Below are 15848 nucleotides of genomic sequence, written 5' to 3' on the forward strand. Positions count from 1 at the left end.
GTAAACTGTTGGCGCTATATAGATCCTGTATAATAATAATAATATTAATAAAAACAGTGACTGGTGCTTAATATGCTTTCTTGGTCCCCCTATTTTAGTCATGGACTGAGCCCGGGGGGTGAAATGCTAGCCTGCTGCCTCTGGAGGTGCTATCCTGCTGTTGGGGTGTCAGAGAGGTGCTACATAGTGATGTCTCCATAAACAGGATTATCACAGAATACACTGACATAACTCATCATATTGTGTTATAATCTTGTGTAAAAGAATCGTATCAGCAGATCATGTGAGATCAGAATCAATTTGTTATTAGTAGGGGTACGTTTTGGGTTGTCTGTCCAGGTTGAATACAGCCTATTCACTGTTGGGTGAACAGGCAAACAAGCTGACCATTAGAGCTGAACTTGGGCTCTAGCTGAACTTATGCTTGACCCAAAGCTGTTCAGTTCACCAAACAAGAGAACTAAATGGCCAGATTTGTTCAGTTTGCCCACCTGCCTTAACCTTTGTCTGATGCTGCCAGAAGTCATTCATTTAGTGGATGTATCACTACCCATACTCATTCTTGTGGGGGGAGGCAGATCTGGGGGTTACCAGATTTCAGATGTCCCCTGTGTGATTCCTTGCAGTCCTTCTAGTTTGACCCATGATTCCAGCATCTCAGCACTTCAAGGGACTCTTCCCTTCTTATCAGCCCTAAGTTCCCAGTAGCTGCCTGCATGTGGGAGATTTAGACGGCTGCAATCTGGTAATTATCTGCAGGGCAACCAATCTCCACTGTCAGGAGCTCTGGAAAAGACAAGGCAGTGTTTTAGACACTGCATCTTGGCCCTTTCAATGGCCCTTATTTTTGCTGTATGTGTGCGCATTCTGGGTTCTTTCCATAAGTATTTTAATGAGTACGCTACCTGTCCTAGATGCCTCATGCACCCCAACTGCATCCTGTATACCTGCATTCTCTGGCACCCCTAGGTACCTTGGTGTTACTCACACATACCATTACCCCTATGTTCCTCTAAGCACAGCATCCTACTGCTATAAGATACCCTGTACTACTATATTTCTGTGACGCCATCACTCCTGCTGCAAGTGTCTCTAACTAATACTCCTGCCTGTCTGTAATCCCAGCGCTGTACGAGACTCCTGCCATACCTGTGTGTTTAACATTCTTTGTTTTCCCTGATCCTCACCTTGTGTGCTTCCCTGTACTAGGTCAGCTAAAGCCTGCATTGGTAGGCTGCACAGAGAGTCAATGATCCCTATCCATTGGTGACATTTTGTGGAAGTTCATGCTATAGTTGTGCCACTTCACCTGCAGATTTAAGACATCCCCCAAGATTGTTTTATAAAAAAAATGTGTACTTTTTTGTTGCCCTTTAACCCTTTTGCTGACAGATCTATTTTTGTGTGTTTTTTGCACACATCCCGAAAAAAAAATTTAGGCCTAAAGATTACATTAAACCCCCAAACATTATATATTTTATGAAAGCAAACATCCTGTTACACAATATTAGTACAGTGGTTTAAGAAATGCACAATTTCAGTAAAGAATACACTAAAGTTAATCTTGGGGCACACAAACGCAATAAAGTGCCCAATTTTTGGTAACATATAAAAGATGAGGTTGTGCCTAATAAATAGATACCCAACATGATAAGCCTTAAAATTGCATGCGCCTGTGAAATGGCAACAAACTTCAGTACCCTATATTTTACAGGCGATGCCTTAACCACTTAACAACCGGCCCATAGCCGAATGACGGCCGCAGGGCAGTTGCTTAACTCTGGGAGGGCGTACTATGACGTCCTCCCAGAATTCCCCTCTCGCGCGCCCCCTGGGGCGCGCACCCGAACACATCCGTGTCCTCTGGACCGGCGCATCATGGATCCCGGTAAATGGCCGCTGATCGTGGCCGTTTACCATGTGATCGCTCTGTCAAATGACGGAGCGATCACATGTAAACAAACCGGCGTCATCTCATGACACCGGTTCCTCTCCTCCCCTCTCTGTACCGATCGGTACACTGTGAGCGGAGAGGGGGATGGATGGCAGCAGTGCTGTGGGATGGATCTGTAGTGCCCACAGCGCTGCTCAATGACATCCAGCCATCCATCCATCCATGCTCAGCCATCCCTAATGCCCTGCAATGCCCTGCACTACTCTGCAATGCCCCAGAATACTGTGCAATACTCTGCAATGCCCCACAACACTGTGCAATACTCTGCAATACCCCCACAATACTCTGCAATGCCCCACAATACTCTGCAATGCCCCACAATACTGTGCAATACTCTGCAATACCCCACAACACTGTGCAATACCCCACAATACTGTGCAATACTCTGCAACACCCCGCAATACTCTGCCATACTCCGCAATACTGAGCCATACCCCGCAATACTCTGCAATACTCGGTGATACCCTGCAATACCCTGCCATACTCAGCCATACCCAGTCATACTCGGCGATACCCTGCCATACTCAGCCATACCCAGTCATGCTTAGCCATACTCTGCAATACCCCACCATACTCTGCAATACCCTGCCATACTCTGCAATACCCAGCCATACTCTGCAATACTCGGTGATACTCAGCCATACCCTGCCATGCTCGGCCATACTCTGCCATACCCAGCCATACTTGGCTGTACTCAGCCTCTGTATGTGGCCAGGCTGTGGAAGTCTCACACATGTGGTATCGCCATACTCAGGAGGAGTAGGAGAATCTATTTTGGGGTGTCATTTTTGGTATGTACATGCTATGTGTTATAAATATTGTATAAATGGACAACTTTGTGTTAAAAAAAAATGCGTTTTAACCACTTCCCGCCTGCCGGTTGTCATACGACGTCCTTGACTTTGTGCGGGGATATCTGAATGATGGGTGCAGCTACAGGCATCATTCAGATATCAACTTTTTTAGCCGGCAATTCCCTACACCATAAGAATGATCATAGCGGCTGTTCCACTGCTTGATCGTTCTTACGGGAGGCGAGAGGGGGCGTCCCCCCCTCCCGCCGCCCTCAGGTGCTTCTACCGACTCACAGCTCTGATCAAAGCCAGGATCTTTTTTTTTTATTTCAGGCTTCCCAGCCTAGAGGTGAAATGTGGGGTCTTATTGACTCCATATCTCACTGTAAAGAGGACCTGTCATGCCATATTCCTATTACAAGGGATGTTTACATTCCTTGTAATAGGAATAAAAGTGGTCAAAAAAATATTTTTTTGGAAAAAAGAGTCAAACTAAAATAAAGTAAAATGAACAATAAAAAAAAAAAATTAAATTGCCCCTGTCCCTGTGTGCTCACATGCAGAAGCAAACGCATATGTAAGTCCCGCCCACATATGAAAACGGTGTTCAAACCACACATGTGAGGTATTTCTGCAATCGGTAGAGCGAGAGCAATAATTTTGGCCCTAGACCTTCTCTGTAACTCAAAACATGTAACCAGTAAAAAATTTTAAAGCGTCGCCCATGGGGATTTTTGAGTAGCGAAGTTGGGTGCCATTCCACAAGCGCGTGCAATTTTGTAAGGTGACATGTTGGGTATCTATTTACTCGGCGTAACTTCATCTTTCACATTATGCAAAAACATTGGGCTAACTTTACTGTTTTGGTTTTTTTAAAGCACAAAACTGTTTTTTTTTTCCAAAAAAAAGTTCAAAAAATTGCTGCGCAAATACCATGCGAGATAAAAAGTTGCAATGACCACCATTGTATTCTCTAGGGTCTTTGCTAAAAAAAATATATAATATTTTGGGGTTCTATGTAATTTTCTAGCTAATAAATGATGATTTTTACATGTAGGAGAGAAATGTCAAAATTGGCTTGGGTGCTCCCCTGCATGTTGGGCCTCTGTAGGTGGCCACGCTGTGTAAAAGTCTCACACATGTGGTATCGCCATACTCGGGAGTAATAGCAGAATGTGTTTTGGGGTGTAATTTGTGGTATGCATATGCGGTGTGTGAGAAATAACCTGCTAATGACAATTTTGTGAAAAAAAAAAGTAAAAAAAACCTTGATTTTGCCAAGAATTGTGGGAAAAAATGACAACTTCAAAAAACTCACCATGCATCTTTCTAAATGCCTTGGAATGTCTTCTTTCCAAAAAGGGGTCATTTGGGGGGTATTTGTACTTTTCTGGCATGTTAGGGTCTCAAGAAATTAGATAGGCCGTCAGTACTTCAGGTGTGATCAATTTTCAGATATTGGCACCATAGCTCTTGGACTCTCTAACTTTCACAAAGACCAAATAATATCCACCGATTTGGGTTATTTTTACCAAAGATATGTAGCGGTATAAATTTTGGCCAAAATATATGAAGAAAAATTACTAATTTGCAAAATTTTATAACAGAAATTAAGAAAAATGCATTTTTTTACAAATTTTTTGGTCTTTTTTCTTTTATAGCGCAAAAAATAAAGAACCCAGCAGTGATTAAATACCACCAAAAGAAAGCTCTATTTGTGTGAAAAAAAGGACAAAAATTTCATATAGATACAGTGTTGCATGACTGAGTAATTGTCATTCAAATTGTGAGAGCACCAAAAGCTGAAAATTGGTCTGGTTATTAAGGGGGTTTAAGTGTCCAGTGGTCAAATGGTTAAAAGCCCTACAGGTCATCATTTTAGAGTTAACCATTAATAATGGGCCTAGAATTATTGATCTCTCTCAGTGTGTGTATCAATATGTAACATGTATAGCACAATCAATGTGTTTGCATTTGTGTAAGTGGGGGTGCGGGGGCTCAAAAAAATGTTTGGGGGGGTTAAGTGTTTGGGTGTAACTTACTTTTTACACTTCTTACATTTTTCTTTAATAAACTTTTTTTCATCGCATAGGAGACAAAAGTCCCTCATGGATTTTTTTAGTGACAGATTCTCTTTAATGAGACATCAAGGGTCTGAAAGATCTCCCTTCCCTCTACCTAACAGCACCGGCCTTGCTGGTCCCAGGTTCACAAATGGGTGCATGGAGCCTGGGAAACATGGCGGGGGCACAACGAGGGGCACAGACTCCGATCATTTCCATCTGACAGACAACAGTTGGCTTGTCAGATTAACACACACTTCCAGCAGCTGCAGCGTGTAAAACCCTCCAAAGTAGGGATGAGCTTCGAGTTCGAGTCGAACTCATGTTCGACTCGAACATTGGCTGTTCGCAAGTTCGCCAAACAGCCAACAATTTGGGGTGGTTGCGGCAAATTCGAATGCCGCGGAACACCCTTTAAAAGTCTATGGGAGAAATCAAAAGTGCTAATTTTAAAGGCTTATATGCAAGTTATTGTCATAAAAAGTGTTTGGGGACCCGGGTCCTGCCCCAGGGGACATGGATCAATGCAAAAAAAAGTTTTAAAAACGGCCGTTTTTTCAGGAGCAGTGATTTTAATAATGCTTAAAGTCAAACAATAAAAGTGTAATATCCCTTTAAATTTCGTAGCTGGGGGTGTCTATAGTATGCCTGTAAAGGGGCGCATGTTTCCCGTGTTTAGAACAGTCTGAGAGCAAAATTACATTTCGAAGGAAAAAACCCATTTAAAACTACTCGCGGCTATTGCATTGCCGACAATACACATAGAAGTTCATTGATAAAAACGGCATGGGAATTCCCCACAGGGGAACCCCGAACCAAAATGTAAAAAAAAAATGACGTGGGAGTCCCCCTAAATTCCATACCAGGCCCTTCAGGTCTGGTATGGATTTTAAGAGGAACCCCGGCCAAAATAAAAAAAAAAAAATGACGTGGGGTTCCCCCTAAATTCCATACCAGACCCTTCAGGTCTGGTATGGATTTTTAGGGGAACCCCGCGCCAAAAAAAAAACGGCGTGGGGTCCCCCCAAAAATCCCGACCCTTATCTGAGCACTCAACCTGGCAGGCCACAGGAAAAGAGGGGGGGACGAGAGTGCGGCCCCCCTCCTGAACCGTACCAGGCCACATGCCCTCAACATTGGCCCCCCAAAACACCTTGCCCCATGTTGATGAGGACAAGGGCCTCATCCCCACAATCCTGGCCGGTGGTTGTGGGGGTCTGCGGGCGGGGGGCTTATCGGAATCTGGAAGTCCCCTTTAACAAGGGGACCCCCAGATCCCGCCCCCCCCGTGTGAAATGGTAAGGGGGTACTTACCCCTACCATTTCACTAAAAAACTGTCAAAAATGTTAAAAATGACAAGAGACAGTTTTTGACAATTCCTTTATTTAAATGCTTCTTCTTTCTTCTATCTTCCTTCATCTTCTTCTGGTTCTTCTGGTTCTTCCTCCGGCGTTCTCATCCAGCATCTCCTCCACGGTGTCTTCTATCTTCTTCTCCTTGGGCTGCTCCGCACCCATGGCATGGGGGGAGGCTCCCGCTCTTCTCTTCATCTTCTTCTTTATCTTCTTCTCTTCTTCCTTCTTCTCTTCTTCTCTTCTTCATTTTCTTCTCCGGGCCGCTCCGCATCCATGCTGGCATGGAGGGAGGCTCCCGCTATGTGACGACGTCTCCTCGTCTGACGGTTCTTAAATAACGGGGGGCGGGGCCACCCGGTAACCCCGCCCCCCTCTGACGCACAGGACATGACGGGACTTCCCTGTGGCATTCCCCGTGACGTCACAGGGAAGTCCTGTCAAGTCACCATGCGTCAGAGGGGGGCGGGGTCACCGGGTGGCCCTGTCCCCCATTATTTAAGAACCATCAGACGAGGAGACACCGTCACACAGCAGGAGCCTCCCTCCATGCCAGCATGGGTGCGGAGCGGCCCGGAGAAGAAAATGAAGAAGAGAAGAAGAGAAGAAAAGAAGAAGAGAAGAGTGGGAGCCTCCCCCCATGCCATGGGTGCGGAGCGGCCTGAGGAGAAGAAGATAGAAGACGCCGCGGAGGAGATGCTGGACGAGGAAGAACCAGAAGAGCCAGAAGAACCAGAAGAAGAAGATGAAGGAAGATAGAAGAAAGAAGATGCATTTAAGTAAAGGAATTGTCAAAATCTGTCTCTTGTCATTTTTAACATTTTTGACAGTTTTTTAGTGAAATGGTAGGGGTAAGTACCCCCTTACCATTTCACATGGGGGGGCGTTAATCTGGGGGTCCCCTTGTTAAAGGGGGCTTCCATATTCCGATAAGCCCCCCGCCCGCAGACCCCCACAACCACCAGCCAGGGTTGTGGGGATGAGGCCCTTGTCCTCATCAACATGGGGACAAGGTGTTTTGGGGGGCTACCCCAAAGCACCCTCCCAATGTTGAGGGCATGTGGCCTGGTACGGTTCAGGAGGGGGGCCTCACTCTTGTCCCCCCCTCTTTTCCTGCGGCCTGCCAGGTTGCGTGCTCAGATAAGGGTCTGGTATGGATTTTTGGGGGGACCCCACGCTATTTTTTTAAAAATTTTGGCCCGGGTTCCCCTTAATATCCATACCAGACCTGAAGGGCCTAGTATGGAATTTAGGGGGACTCCCACGTCATTTTTTTAAATTTTGGTTCGGGGTTCCCCTGTGGGGAATTCCCACGCCGTTTTTATCAATGAACTTCTATGTGTATTGTCGGCAATGCAATAGCCGCAAGAAGTTTTAAATGGGTTTTTTCCTTTGAAATGTCATTTTGCTGTCAGACTGTTCTAAACACGGGAAACATGCACCCCTTTACAGGCATACTATAGACACCCCCCAGCTACGAAATTTAAAGGGATATTACACTTTTATTGTTTGACTTTAAGCATTATTAAAATCACTGCTCCTGAAAAAACGGCCGTTTTTAAAACTTTTTTTTTTGCATTGATCCATGTCCCCTGGGGCAGGACCCGGGTCCCCAAACACTTTTTATGACAATAACTTGCCTATAAGCCTTTAAAATTAGCACTTTTGATTATTCATGTTCGTGTCCCATAGACTTTAACGGTGTTCACGTGTTCGAACAAACTTTTTTCCTGTTCGCATGTTCTGGTGCAAACCGAACAGGGGGGTGTTCGGCTCATCCCTACTCCAAAGTAGTTTTTACATCAGTGGCAATAAAAGGGATTCGATTTTTTAAGACCTGTTCCTCATGGAATTTTTAAAAATTTTTTTGCATTGGTAGATTTCCCTGTGGCAGTGCCCAACTATCTATGTCCCTTTTTTCCAAAAGCTTGCAAATTGGCCTTGGAAAAGGCCGGAATTTTATTTTAAATATTCTGCTCCAACAGACTTTGACAGCCTCTTACTTGCCAGCTAGGCTTCATACCTAGATGCAGGGTCTTTTTTGAATGTTTACACAGCAAATGTCGATCAGCGGGTGCCAGCCAATAGATTACCACCAGTACCCACTTATCATCTGGAACACACACAGGACAGGCTCTGCCTATGTAAACAAGGCACAGCCCTGTCCTGTCAGCAGGGAAGTAACAGATTTTCTTTCTCTCCAATGCAGGGAATAAAATCGTTTATTTCCCTAGTAAAAGCACAACATACAGTACACATAAACACTTGCTGGGGGGCTTGGCCTGGCCGCAGGAGAAGATGCCCACTTGAATCATGAACTCTGCTCCTCCACACTACAGTCCAGCTTCTCCAGCCCTTCCAGCAGTACCAATTGCCCTCCAGAATGGAGGGATACACCCAGGGCACCCACTGGACTATGTCCCGCAAGAGATCCCAGGCTAAGGGATCACACTGGCTACTCGATTTCTACATGTGGCCCCCTCAGCAAGTACATCCAGATGACTCCGACCGGGAGCGAGGAGACCCAGAACAGCCGCCTGATCAGCCTGCCTTAGCTGAAGCCTCTTCCATCAATATGGAGGAGCCAGCAGACCTTCTGAATGAGTTGGCCTCTTCCCCAGAAGAGAGGTAAGCAGACCGCTGACTCCCCAAACCTATATCCTACTAAACAGCCACCTGTAAAAAGACACTCTGGAGCTGGGACCTGTAGTCCCACAACAGGCTCTTCATCCACACAGACCCTGGTTGCATATCCTACCACTCATAACCCGGCCTCAGAACACTCTCTCAAAGCCATGTTGTTTTCTCTTCAGGCTGATCTCCAGCGGGATCTTAATGCTTAACCGTTTACATGACAAAATTACATGCTTGGAAGAGCACACTGACCATATTGAACAACATCTCAGTAATGCTACTAAAGCCCAGAACGCCATGGTAGACATACAGGACGACCAAGCAGCATTCATACATATGCTCCACCTAAAAGTTGCAGATTTGGAGAACCGCCTAAGGAGGAATAACATTAAAGTCAGGGGGTTCCTGAATCTCTCCCCTCCTCTGAAATTGTATCTTACTTACACCAGCTATTCCGCAAACTGAACCCATCTCTAACAACAAATGATATGCTCATTGACCTTGCACATAGAATCCACAAGCCATATAGCACCTGCCAGCCTCTCTCCCTAGAGATAACCTAGCACATGTCCATTTTTTGCACATCATGAGAAAAGAAAATATCATGAGAGTAGCGAGGTCCCAACACTCCCTCCCGGAGCCCTTCGCCAAGATATCGTTGTACAATGACATATCGGCAGCCACCTCACAGGCACGTAAGGCCTTTGCACCAGACACCACACTGCTGAATGAGCATAAAATTACCTACACATGGGTATACCCCACTAAGCTGCTGGTGACATACCAAAGCCAACAGGTCCCCATCTTGACCCATAAAGATGGAATCAAGCAGCTGCATAACTGGGGCATCATCTCACGCATGTTCCCACTTACCCCAAAACTGAAGCCTTCCTCCTAAATCTCCAACCCCTGGGAATCACGAGCCCCACCGTAACTTCAGCATGCCCTATTACTCATTGCTCCGCATTAAGGAAGCGCATAATCTCAAGTGACATGAAGTGCTAATGGGGCTCTGATGTCACATTACTGTAAGACAAGATTCCTCTCATGTGTTACCACATAATCTGTTTTAACGGTACTAGAAAAAATAATTATTGAATTTTAATCCTGTCATGCTTAGAGGTAATCAAAACTTTAGTGACCAGGCCACGTTCATTATTTAGTTTGGTTTTAAAAATGTCCTGAATATATTTTTAATAAACAAAGAAATGGAAAAGAAAATTTAATTTTTTTTTATGTATAACATTTTGTATAAAAGTATATTACTACAATTGTCACAAAGTTATTTTCTACAATTTATCCTGAATAGAGACACCCCATATACGGTTTAATGTCAGTTCTGTATGGCAAATATAAAAGTATGTATATTTCAGATTTCTAGATATTTTAAGCATTTCCAGTACAACGACTGTAATCCAGAGATTGGCCTGGGACAAGGATAACATACAGGCCATTGCGAATAGGTTAGATGAAAAAAGATGAGTCTGAACCAGGTTAATAGATGCAAATATTTGTATGCAAATATTGATGGCAGCTACAGGCCATCAATCCAGAGTTAAACTAAAATAACTCCCCCAACTGGCTCTCCATTCTGAATGTCCCTAGTGGTCCTGAGCTACTGTAGAAGGTGAGCAATGTGAGTCAAAAGAGAGGGATTTCAAAGTTGCAGCACAGAGGTTGGGAACCATCAATTACTCGCCTGCACAAAATGTAAAAGGGGCAAGGTTGTATATATATATTAATTTTACTTATACAGTATCTAAACATGGCTGAGGCTCAAAAGAAGGCAAACTTATGGCAGCTTTAGCAGCCACAGGTTTATTTTCATCCTTTTACTGTTGCACCATAGTGCTGGCGGGGGGGAAGTGAATGGGTTAACCAAGTCCAATCAGAGTGGATACTGATAAAATCTTCTAGCCCAAAGCAGTCTGTGGCTCCCCCATGTAGATCAAGGTGTTGCAACTGCAAAGTTTAAATGTTTTAAATGTTCACCCAGTACTGGCCACTACCTAGGAGGACATTTATATACAGATTATTTCATGGCCAATAACAATGTGTGATAAGATCCAAGAATTAGTAAACAGTCCAGAATAGGCTATTTACATCTAAAGATATATTTTGATTACATTATCATATTTATATATTACTTGTTGTTAGATGTAAAATAGACTCTGAATTTTAATGTCTCAATCAGTCCTGTTATACTTACTGTAATTCCTCTATCCGGCTTGTTATCAGTGCTGTCATCAGATCACAGAAATGAGGACCCTCCAGATAGTTATCAGTCAGGTCCAGTATCCTCAGTGTCTGGTTATTTCTTATTCCAGATGCCAGGTGGGGACAGGATCTCTCTGTCAGGTGATTATTATACAAACTGTTGAAGAGGAGAAGAATGTTACTAGAAGAAAAGGAGTTTTATCACCAAAAATCAATGTCAATATTCTCTTCATACAATAGAACTATTTTATCTTTATTAGAATCATTTTTGTTTGTAGCAACACTATCATCAGAGGCGTTTCGTAAATTTAGCTTTCCTGGCTAGTAATCGGCTCAGGCCAATATGTAGTTTTATCACTTGTTTTCTCACCTAGGTTGAGGGTTGCTGCAGTTCCCTGTTGTGGCCACTGGGTGTCACTGGCATTCAGGGCAATAGTTTAAGTTCTTTCTGGCTACCAATAGGAGGTTCATGGCCAGCGGTACATGCTAGTGGTGGCTATAAATGCTTTGGGAGTGGCTTGAAAAGCTCGCTTCTGCCTGAGGATAGTGTGTGCAATGGTTTGTGCTGAGTAGGCCAGAGTATGGTTGAGGCCTAATTTAGAGTCCTCAAGCTTCTCTGCCTAATCGAGGAGGGTATAGCATCCAAGATGGTACAAGCAGAGAATGGAAGTCCTGCTGGAGAGGGATTAGTGTCTGCATTTAGATTGTAGTAATCCACACAGAATCGCAGACTTCCATCCTTCTTTCGCACCAGGACTTGGGAGCAGCCCAAGGGCTATGACTCTCCCTAATCACCCATGAGAGAAAGTATTATTGGACTAGTTCCAGAAACAGATAGAGGTCTCCAAATCTCTGGTAGTGAATACAAATAAACAAGAAGATTGTAAGCATCTGCAGTCTTAAATTGGGTAAGCACGCACATTTAAGCAACCAAATGATCATTATTTATGACTCTTAAATGAAGTTACTAATGATGTATTTTATGTAATCCAGATGAAATTCTAGATGCATGCGGTGCCTTTGAAGAAGCAGGAAACTGCAAAACATGTCGTCCCTTCTGCATATCCAAGCATCTTGTTATTTCCTGTATCCAGTATCATCCATGGTTTATGTATAATGTTGATTATGCAATTTTTTTATACTATTAAGTGATAATAAATTTAATACTTTCTTAAACAAATCTCATTGATTGCGTGTTTACCTTGGCAACAGATACTGATGTCTCTAATAAAAAAATCCCATTTTCCTAGGGGAAGCACTGCCTTCCTCCTAATTTTATTTTTATCTCCCTAATCACCCTTCTTTGCACCATGTTGTGGAGCAAGTCTTTGGCTTCCTGGCACAGAGCTGGAGGAATGTGATGGTATCGCTCCCGGATGGGGGCTAATAACAGAATGTGATAAGATCCAATAATTTGACAGCTGTCAGTGATTGACTATTTATAGAGTCTAACTATGCATTTTGATTACATTAACACATGTATTATTGGTGTGGTTTAGATGTAAAACTGTCCCAGAATATTTTTGCCTCAGCCAGTCCTGTTATACTCACCGTAATTCCTCTATCCGGCTTGTTGTCAGAGCTGCCATCAGATCACAGAAATGAGGACCCTCCAGATTGTTATCAGACAGGTTTAGTTTCCTCAGTGTCTGGTTATTTCTTATTCCAGATGCCAGGTGGGGGGAGGAACTGTCTGTCAGGCGATTATTATACAAACTGTAGAATGAGAAGAATGTTACCAAAAGAAAATTAATTTGTCCCCCAGAAATGAATTAAACTATTCTCCACATCAGGGTTTCTCAGCCAGAGTACCGTGGAATGCAGAGTTTGCTCCAGAGGTTGCTAGGAGTTCCTTGAACATTCAGTGATTTCTGCTTCTCAGTTGAGTAACCATCAACACCAATTATCTTTTTAACCAATGACCACAAATATAAGAAGCATGCTTCTCAGTAAAACTGCAGTAAATAGAATTTTATAGGAAAAAACTAGACGTGCAGAATAAAAACATTTGTTTTGTTTCAGATCGATTTGTTAAGTTACTAATTTCTTTTGTTGCATTCGTAACAAAATTAGTTTAGTTTTGTTTATTTGTTTTTGACTAGATTCAAAATATTACAATGGATTTGAAGTATTCAATTTGAACATATTAAATCAATCCAAATTCATTGTAAAGAATAGCTAGTTCTATTTTATTCAAAATTCAAATATTAAAAGGCGGTTGTGGTCTTTCTATTTTATTCTGTTATATTATTTTATGTTCTATTCTATTTTAATGTATTCTTTTCTATTCTATTTCATTCTGTTTTACTCTATTCTTTTCTATTCTGTTTTATTCTAGTCTATTCTTTTCAAAATTCAAATTTTGGAGGATGGCTATATTTGTTCTATTCTATTCAAATCTATTCTATTCTTTTATTTTCTATTCTATTCTATTATTTTCTATTCTAGTCTGTTTTATTCTTTTCAAAATTTAAATTTGAAGGAAATCAGCAATAGTCAGCAATATGTTTATATTTAAAATTTGTATCTGAATTCAGATACATTTTTTAATTTGATTCAAATTCGATTAGAATTTTGGACAAAATTTTGTTTTGTCATTTCAGATTTGTTTACTATTGGTATTCGGAAATTCGCATACATCTAAATCTCCAAATAACGAAAATTTCATCCAAATTTCAATTTGAAACAAATCAAACCGGACATGTCTAGAAAAAACTATGATGCAGTAGACACACCAATATTCATACATGTGTAGAGATGGAGATATCGCCACATGATTACCTCAGAATATCACTGATATTGTTTATATTGTGCTATCATCTCCTTATATTTGTTTTTTATTACTAAGAGTAGACAAGGTGAAGTAAGAATCATTTGCTAGTGTTTGTACAGGATGATTTGGTCTGGTATGCTATTTACCTCTCTTGATTAAAGCTCTGTCCTCAAAAGGAAGTAATGTGGAGACTTTCCCCAACACCGAATGGCAGGTGTGCAGTAGTAGGAAGATCCCCCACCACTGAATAGAAGATGTGTAATAATGGGGAGCTCCCACAACACTTAATAGAAGATGGCCAAATGGCAGGTGTGCAGTAGTATTGAGATTCCACTGACATTGAATAGGGGATGTGCAGTAATGGGAAGATCTCTTGACACTAAACAGAAGATGTGCAGCAATAGAGTAAGTAATGCTGATTAGTGAATGTGAGTTAATGGGGAGATCTCCTGACATCTCATGGTCATGTCAGGTGGGACAGGAAACGCATATAAGCCTCTGACTGCTCATTGAAGTAAAATGAGATTCCACTGGGTATGACCTCTTATAATCTCTTTTTATTACTAGTTTCCAGACAACAGGGAAACAACTATTTAATGGCTGAGTGTTATTAGATCAAATTATTAGACCACTGTCTGGGATTGCCTAGTTAAAAGGGATCTGTTTTTATTACTGTGATGATAATGAGGTCTGACAACCCTGGACTGTGCTCAGAAAGTGAGGACATTGTGTGGGACACAAGGCAGTCAGTGACAAAATTGTTAGCTTAAAAATCTTATGTCCCCCATAGCTGAACTTTAGACACATTGACAATGAAGGTGACAACTTTATTAAGCCACGGGCCAGATTAAGGCACCATTGACAGAAAATAGCCTCAAGCTAGAAACAAAGCAGAACTGTCATAAACACTGCTAATGGATGCATGTAGTAAATGTCTGGTCATAACTAACTAGAAACAGTCTAGTGAAGAATATACCTTGGGCTAATAACCTATAATAATATACTGATAAACTATACAGAGGTAAGTTTCATAGTACTTGCTATGGTGGAGGTATTGGGGTCAATTCACTGACGTTTACTGCATATCATCAAAAAAATGTGGTAACCTTTAATTCCAATTCACAATCAGAACAGAGAGTAAAAAATATGTGATATCCAGTATATCACCAGGGTTTTGCTGGCGGTATCACATGGTATTTGTCAGAAACAGTCTCCCCCCCCAATAGCTGGTTGCTAAGGAGAGGGCAGGGAAGCCAGCCACCACGTCCTTAACAACGGATGACTCATCAGCAATCAACATGCCGGCAATTAAAAATTATGAAACAAAAAACAACGTGGGGTGCCATCCCCTCAAGGCACCCCACGCCAAAATTAAAATAAAATCCATACCAGACCCTTATTGAGCATGCAGCCTGGCAAGTTAGGAGGGGGGGACGAGCGGCCATGCCCTCCGCCCCCCCACCCCAAAGCACCTTGTCCCCATGTTGAAGTGTCCTTCACTTGAAGATGACAGCCCGGGCCCCTCCACATGAACTGAAAACTTCCTAGTCTGACATCATGACTCAAGCCCGCCCTCTACAGGGAAAGCATAGCCTGCCACATTACTGCTCACCTCTGATTTGCAGAGGCTTTAAAGGCCTGTGGATCTCTTCAGATTGGCTGTCCCATGTGGGTGGGCTTATATGCAGCTCTTTGCTGCAGTGACTTGAAAAGTTAACTACTTGCGGACTGCCCACCGTACACCACTCTGTGTCAGAACACGTACATGATCTGACACTTCTGGGTCTGGGGCATGCGTGTGATCACATGTCCACCAGCACCTGATGATTATAAGGTACACAGGCAGAATGGTAATCTGCCTATGTAAAAAAGGCAGTTTGCCATTCTGTCAGTAGGGAAGGTATTGATGCTTTGTTCCTGCAAAACAGGAACATGGATCAATGTCTTCCCGTAGTCAAAGCACCTCCCACACAATGAAAAAGCACAGTCTAGGCACACAGTTAACCCTTTGATCGCCCCGGATTTTAACCCCTCCCTGCCAGTGTCATTAGTACAGTGAC

General features: G+C 42.7%; 1 pseudogene; it reads right to left on the minus strand.

Moving 5' to 3' along the window:
• LOC141117404 (NACHT, LRR and PYD domains-containing protein 3-like) overlaps nt 1-15848 on the minus strand; it is a 220604-nt pseudogene that overhangs the window by 28066 nt on the left and 176690 nt on the right.

This window comes from Aquarana catesbeiana, linkage group LG13, assembly GCF_042186555.1.
Source record: "Aquarana catesbeiana isolate 2022-GZ linkage group LG13, ASM4218655v1, whole genome shotgun sequence".
Classification (NCBI taxonomy): Eukaryota; Metazoa; Chordata; class Amphibia; order Anura; family Ranidae; genus Aquarana; species Aquarana catesbeiana.